General features: G+C 32.4%; 1 protein-coding gene and 1 long non-coding RNA gene across 3 annotated transcripts in view; both read right to left on the minus strand.

Moving 5' to 3' along the window:
- Window positions 1-5848: 5848 nt before the first annotated feature.
- LOC132175073 (uncharacterized) lies at window positions 5849-6991 on the minus strand. Of its 2 annotated transcripts, none has more exons than XR_009439387.1 (4): window positions 6792-6991; window positions 6653-6707; window positions 6416-6509; window positions 5849-6272 (listed from the first exon to the last, which is right to left on the minus strand). It is a non-coding gene; the product is annotated as an uncharacterized LOC132175073 (long non-coding RNA). The 2 variants fall into 2 exon arrangements; XR_009439386.1 differs by having other exon boundaries at window positions 5849-6262; window positions 6792-6986.
- A 50-nt stretch (window positions 6992-7041) lies between these two features.
- The window catches only part of LOC132175054 (protein SUPPRESSOR OF npr1-1, CONSTITUTIVE 1-like), a 47379-nt gene continuing 47169 nt past the window's right edge, over window positions 7042-7251 (minus strand). Inside the window, exon 2 of the mRNA XM_059586880.1 lies at window positions 7042-7167. The gene's annotated coding sequence lies outside the window, so the exon portion shown is untranslated. The remainder of the gene's footprint in view (window positions 7168-7251) is intronic.

Below are 7251 nucleotides of genomic sequence, written 5' to 3' on the forward strand. Positions count from 1 at the left end.
AAAATAATATTTAAATGAAATAGTGAAAGTGAATTGTTAAAGTAGTGAGGCTGCCGTTGGTGCTCTAAAAAGGTGAATTGTTAAAATAATTAAAACTGTATTTTTGGTTATTTTGGTGAGTAAAATTTAATGAGGTTGCTAGGTAAATAAGCTTAATTAATTGACCCAAAGTATATCGTGCCATAAAAATTAAAATTACAAAATACATTTTTTGTAATTTTTTTTAAAGCATTTTTTGATCTTTTGCTTTTACACCAAAAAAACTCTGTGAATGGCGATGAGATCGGAGCCCTTTTACTCAAAAGTCTTTGCTAAATGCTTGGCAAACGGATGAACAAAAAAAAAAAAAAAAAGTTGAACCCCTTTCATTTTCCCATTTCGTACTTTGTTCAGCACAATAGGTAGTCAAAAGAGAACTAAAATTTTAGGGAATTACCAAATAATTTGTAATCTTTTCTCAAACTTTCAATTGAAGCAATATCTCTTAAAATTACCAAAAAATTACAATCTAGTATTTTTTTTTTTTAATAAAAAAAATTATGTAATTTTTGGTGCAAATGGGTTACAATACAACTGTTGGAGAGATACATTGGTGGGGATACAAAGACTTAGTTTTAGTCGTTTACAAGTTGTCTCTCCTTATTTGTCAAATAATACAAGTGTAGGTGAGCTTTCTATTTTGCTTTTTCTTTGATTCCTTTCATACTAAATCATGGAGTAGCAAGAGTCCACCACTGTTGGCCTCATTCAAAGTAGCCAAACACCATTAATTACCAGGAAAAAAGAAGAAACAACCAACTCTGCAGCTTTCATGATTTTTCTGGGTAGAAATTAATGAATAAATCAGGAAGTTACTGCTCAACAAATAATAAATCTCAATATGTTTTGTAGAAATTGAAAAGATAAAAGTGAAAGAGAAATATAATAGTTCAAATTCTTTGATTAAATGATGAGATAAATCCAAACTCATGCAATTTTAATATATAGCTTCTAAGCTCATCATCAATGGACTTGATCATTCTCCTAATCATTTCCAATTTCAAAGCCTTTTTCATTTTCCCATTTCCTACTTTGTATGAAGACAATAGACAGGTACGTACGTGCGGAACTAACAAAACTTATCTTTAAAGACTTGATAACATTTTATGAGCATTTTTATTTTTTGGCCTTGATAATATGCCACCTTCTTAATAGATAACATTTTCTAAATGCAAGAAACTACTAGAGGAATCCCGATCCAACTTTTTCACCAAATTCTTCCCCTTGAACTTCCAAATCTCTCATTTTGAACTTCTGAACTTCCATTTGCTCTCACTTTGGACCCCTCTGTTAGGGAGGCTTAGTGAAATTTTTCCTATTATTTTTCATTTTTTAACGCAAACCGAAAGAATTTTAAAAATCCATCTTCGTTCGGTATTTATCCCCCAACTGCCAACCCCATTAAATTCCATCTGAATAATCTCTATCTATCTGCTAATTAATTGATCACCTCTTCATTTTAACAAACTCATTTTTATGCAAACCCAACAAGAATAGCTGCAAGAAATAGGAGAAACAGGATCTTTCCTTCTTTATATGACATAAACAAAAGGAATGCTTTTATGTCAACATGCATCTCAGTCACTTGTTGCATCCAATTTTATCTACCGACAGCTATGAAACCTTAATTGGTTTGAAATAAATTGTATTGTAACCCCTCTCCACAAAATATGACAAAAACTATTTTATTTTTTAAAAAACAAAAAAAATACAAAATACTATGTTGTAATTTTTTGATAATTTTCCTTTCTTGTATTATCAAAATTATAATTTTTAGTTATAATTTTTTGATATTTATAATTGGCAAAAGGAAATGTTCGGACCGTAATTATAATTGCGCTCCGAGCATTTCCCCTAGTAACGACTACAAGATTCGTGTGAGTTTTGAGTCCAGGTATGGTACATGTCCAGTACTCCTTTTGCCATCACTACAAACAGAAAAATCGCAGAGACAAGTAATCACTTTGCAGTTGAATTTTCACAAATCAAGATACATTTCAGTTCCAGTACTTTTATTTTTTATTTTTTTTAAAAAAAAAAAAAGAAAAAAACCCAAACTTTTCAAATCCTATGAGATCCATTCATCAGAAACTTCTTCTAGTTAGTCTTCAGCTGAACTCAGTTTTCAAAAACTCATATAACTATCTGGTTCAATTACAAAAATTTTTTTATAGGTTTATGGTACTGGTATTTTAATACGTTTCACTTGAAAGCAAGCTACTTGATAAAACCGTTAACAAGAATTGAGGTCTCAATCGTTCAGTTTGTTTGGTGAATGTCATAATATAGCCCTAAAACAAACTCATGAACCTGAAGTTCCAAATGTATTGAACCGTGGTGCTTCAGCATTTGCACTTGCTTACCTTAATTTCCTCATCACTCTTTTTATGGTCTGAAACCACAAAAGGTAAAAATTCCAGCCTTATGCATGAATATGTAACCACGATGCGTATACATATCATTATAAACAAATACAAGAAGATGATGGATTAATTATATCTGAAACCAAAGAAAGTGAGAAGGATATATCTCTACACTTGGTAGTTAAAGACATATCATCTTAGAACAGGACGGAAGAGTGCATAACAACCTAGTCTGTCCTGATCAAAAAGAGAGAAGACTCGTACCGTAAGAAAATGCTAATTCTAATTCAAATAAAACACATGATACATTGATAATGGGATTAAATCAGAAAAATTAAAGGTGAAATGTCCCATATACCCACCCATGTATTTAAAAATTATTTAAGAAAAAACATAGAACCCATACCTTACAAATTGTTCTTTTATTTATTTATCTTTTATTTTATTTTTTATTTTTAAACATGGTTATTTAAGGTATTTTGGCTTTATCCATTAAGATTTAAATGAAAATTCTAACGGATGAATGACATTGCATTAATATTACCTTCACAGTGCTAATTAAATGCCGTCGATGTTGACCATCCTAAACCGCTTCTTCAACAAGTTTTTTCAAAAAGGTTCCTTTGTTGTATGTGTTAAGAAAACAAAAACATGAAACTAAGGGTTACGGCAAAAACATATATAGTGAGTAGTACATCTAAAAGCTCTTCATTATAAAATATTCTTTCAAGTACCTCAGGATCATCTAGAAGCCGAAGAGGACCAGATTCACGATTCAGAAGGTCTATGACAGTTTCATTGTAAATCTCCATTAATTGCAGAAACTCTCAAAACAAAAATCCCTCTCATGCACTCTCACTCTCAGGGTGCTGTGAGGTTGAAAAAAATCACACGTGCAAAGCAGATATAGAATCAACTTTTGAAAAACTTTCAATTATACCAAGAATATATTTTCATTCAAAAGCAAGAAACAACTAAAGTTTTTGGTAATAATACAAGCGATAAGGATTAACATGCACGAAATTAGTCGTTTCTAAATCCAATATCATAAGAATTAAGAATTAAGATGGTATAACATTCGACTTAATTTATGGTAAATGTCTTACGTACCACTGCTAGTCTGCCCATATGCAAAAGCAAAAAGAAATTGTGAACTACTTAGAATCATCCAAAAGGACCAGTATCACAAGGGAAACATACATGATTAAAACTTATTCAAGTTGCTGGCTACATTTGCAGTAACTGTAGTTACCATTCATTCCTGTAAGTGCAGATAAAGCAACATCCTTAATTAGCACCTTCTGAGTTGAGCATTCAAGACCAAAATTAATTAAACGTTATCTGTGATGTGTAAACAACAGGAAATCAAGCTTTCAATTTCTCTCAAGAAGCTAATTAAAGGACGTAGTCAATTTTACTGCCTAGAAATAAAATGTTCTAAAAATCCTTCCCAGTTAATGTTAAAAAGAAATTGATAATCTTATATGTTAATGGATGAATACATGCACTCTATCTAAAGCAAGGCATTCAATATGATCGATCACATCATTTCACTATATAATCATTGCAAAATAACAATATTATAATCATTATATCAATAATAAGTCCTTTCTTTTTTTTGGGAAACCTTTACTTATCGGTTATCGCCGAACGCCCATGATTTTTCATTATTTTTGCAATCATACCTTTAAATTTTAAAAAGTGTCAATTTAAAGTTACCGTCTTTCAAAAATTTGTAATGTCAATCCTCCCTTCAAAATTCAGTGTCAAATTAAATGGTTAATGAGTGAAATCCCCAAAAATATCCTTAAAATGTTTATAAAATTACAAAAATATATTGAATTTGGACTATGGTATTTTGAGGATTTCATTTCCTCCGTTATGATTTAACACTAAATTTGGACGAAATGGTTGACTTTGCAACCTTCTGAAAAATAGTAACCCTAAATTGATCAATTTTAAAGTTTAAAAGTATGATTACAAAAGTTACGAGATAATAAATGAATTTTTCCCTTTTTTTTTTTTTCTTTTTTCTTTGTAACTGTATCTGCAAGTCACATACACATGACACATCCAGTGCACCTTAAACTCATGATCTCATCCTAGACCCTATTCTTATAGAGGGAATAGATGCCATTTGAGGTAGATATCATTGGCATTAATAGTCTCAAGTCTTTTGAAGGTAGACAAACTAAATTATCACCGTGTAATATCTAATATTGGGAATTAATAAGGGGCTTGATTTTAATTCAGCAGCTAATTGTTGTAATGCAATACTAACAAGAATTAGACAGTACAGAAACCTACTTGCAAGAGAGAAGTCCTAGTTTCTTGAACAAAACTAGCTAAATTTCCTAAGTACTTGCATACCAAATAGAGTTTTCCTCAAGAAATCCTAAACTCAGCGAATCTCTGACATTGCGACATTGCATAACCAGTCTATTTTCTTTCAGCACACAATTTTGGTCTAAAGGGATGAAAATGTCTTTTTTTTTTTTTTAAGACTGACATCCATTTTTGTGAAATTTGATGCTATCGATCTTAAGATAATTAGGAGAATGGATTTTTTTAACCTTTTCTTAACTACTTGTTAAAACTTCTTAAAAACTTATATCTAAGTCAACTGGCCAAGTATTTCTCCCACGGAAATACTCTATTAATATACACACAACACTTTATGGGGATTTCTACCTAACCCCATAAGATTTCCTGCACTAGCAAAAGTACTTCCATGGGTTGCAACATTTCTTCTGCCTTCCTGTATGAGAAAGCTCTCAGAATTCATGTAAGTTTAAGGCTCCATTCAGCACAGAATTGGCAGGGACTTGAAATTTGTGAGAGATGGATCGAGCAAATAAGTGAGGGTGTGCTTTTTCCGATCCAGCTTCTCACTTTGGAAGATGATAAAATCTTTAATCAAATCTCACTTTGGTAATTCATATTTCAAATCTTGATACGAGTATACACACCAATGTTGCCTTTGTCCAAATAATAGTAATTCTGAAAAATGTACCATATTTTTCATATATTGTTGTATGAAAGGAATCAATCATTTTATCATTCATATTATTAGGAACCCAATACTTACTTTCTGTCCAAAACTATGATTTTGATTGGAGTGGGGAATTCTACGTGTAAGCCCATTGTTTATCTGATTTATATATACTATATGGTATACTTATGCAGAGAAACATTGCAAACCCACTAACAAAAAATAATTCACCAGGAAAATGTAAAGCATTTTTGTGTTCATAAGTGCATCCTTTGGTTGCAAGGAAAAATTTAAAAGATCATAAGAATCAAAAAGGAGCAAAGAAAGAACAAAAGGCAACTGAAATTGCAAAGCAGAGTTGCACACCTCTAATTCTAAATATTGGAAAATAGATTGTCCATTTTATTATCATATCATTTTCTTAACAAATGAGAATAAACATAAAATTGAAAGATTGGAGGAAAACCGTTTTGGTTACATAACCAATAACAGTGCAGTACCATGTATATATATAGTCAAATGGCTCGTGTGTTTTTACAAGAGAAGAGAAAACCGAAATACATAGCAGAAAACAATGAACATACTAAATTACATAACTGAAAACTAAGAGGAAAACAAGGAGCATGGAAGCTGGACAATTGTGTGCTGAGCTGAGATGAAAGCCAGCAGAAAACATGGACATCTGACATGCAGGAATCCTGGACAAATGGCGGCCTTCATCTTGTCTTGGGAGGCAGCAATCAGCTTGCATTTAGAGTTGAGAGGCATCTGTTGTCAGGAGTAAAATCAGCTGAGGTGGTCGCCATGTGTGGGCTGCTGAGTGTAGAAGAAGTGTCGTGAAAGTGAGTGTGATTGGGGAAGTCTTCTTCTGGTTGAAACTGAATTAGTTGGTTAACATGTTTGGTTGGAATCTTTAACAATAATAACAATTATACTCTCGATCACTTATAAAAAGGAATTTGTCTAATTGGATACACAACATCCCAACAAATTATAAAATTGCAGAAGCAGTAAGGCGTACCTCTTTGTATTCATAATCTGTATCGGTTTGTTCCTGGGGATACTGCATTAGGATAATCCCTTCCCTTCTCCATACCCATTTTGCTTGAAAGACGCTGATAGAAATGTAACTAGATCAGCATGGTTCCTTCGATGCAATAAAGTTAACTCTGTTTTTTTTTTATTATTATTATTTTTTCTTTATTTTTTTTTATATCGATGAATCAACCATAAAAAAACAAAGGAGCAAAATATTTACCATCAATATCCTGTTCAGTACCAACATTTTCTTCATTGAACACTCCGGGTTCCACCTACAAGGGTGTGATGCCAAATTATTGGAGAAAATGCAATAAATGCTCTAGGTTTGGTGTTTAGGCTGGGAGTTTTGAACTTACAGGTTTCTTCTCTTTTGTCAAGCCAACAAAGGCACCCATTTCACTCTCTGCTTGGTCGCTGAGGCAATTCAACAAACACCTGTTCCGCATTTATCCGAACCCAACAAGAACATTAAGAAATAGGAGCAACATAAGATCTCTTTAACACAAACATTCAGACAAAAACAAAAGAGCCTTTTATATCAACACAACGCCAATGACAAGCATAAAATTCACAGACAGGAAAATTAACAAATATACAAACCTAAGTTCCAAAACATCCAGATTGTGGGGGATGACGAATGTTCTCCTCCTCCTACTAACAGTTTAGGGGCCTCTTGAACAGCGTGATGTGTGGCTCATGGTGATGACTTGCATAGTGGACCCGCCCACGGCTCTGTTGAACCCCAAAAGAAATGAGAGAAATAAGAATAAATGCAAATTATTTAAAAATCTTCCAAAGAAGATGAAAAATGGGAAA

The sequence above is a fragment of the Corylus avellana genome, chromosome ca1 (assembly GCF_901000735.1).
Source record: "Corylus avellana chromosome ca1, CavTom2PMs-1.0".
NCBI classification, from domain to species: Eukaryota; Viridiplantae; Streptophyta; class Magnoliopsida; order Fagales; family Betulaceae; genus Corylus; species Corylus avellana.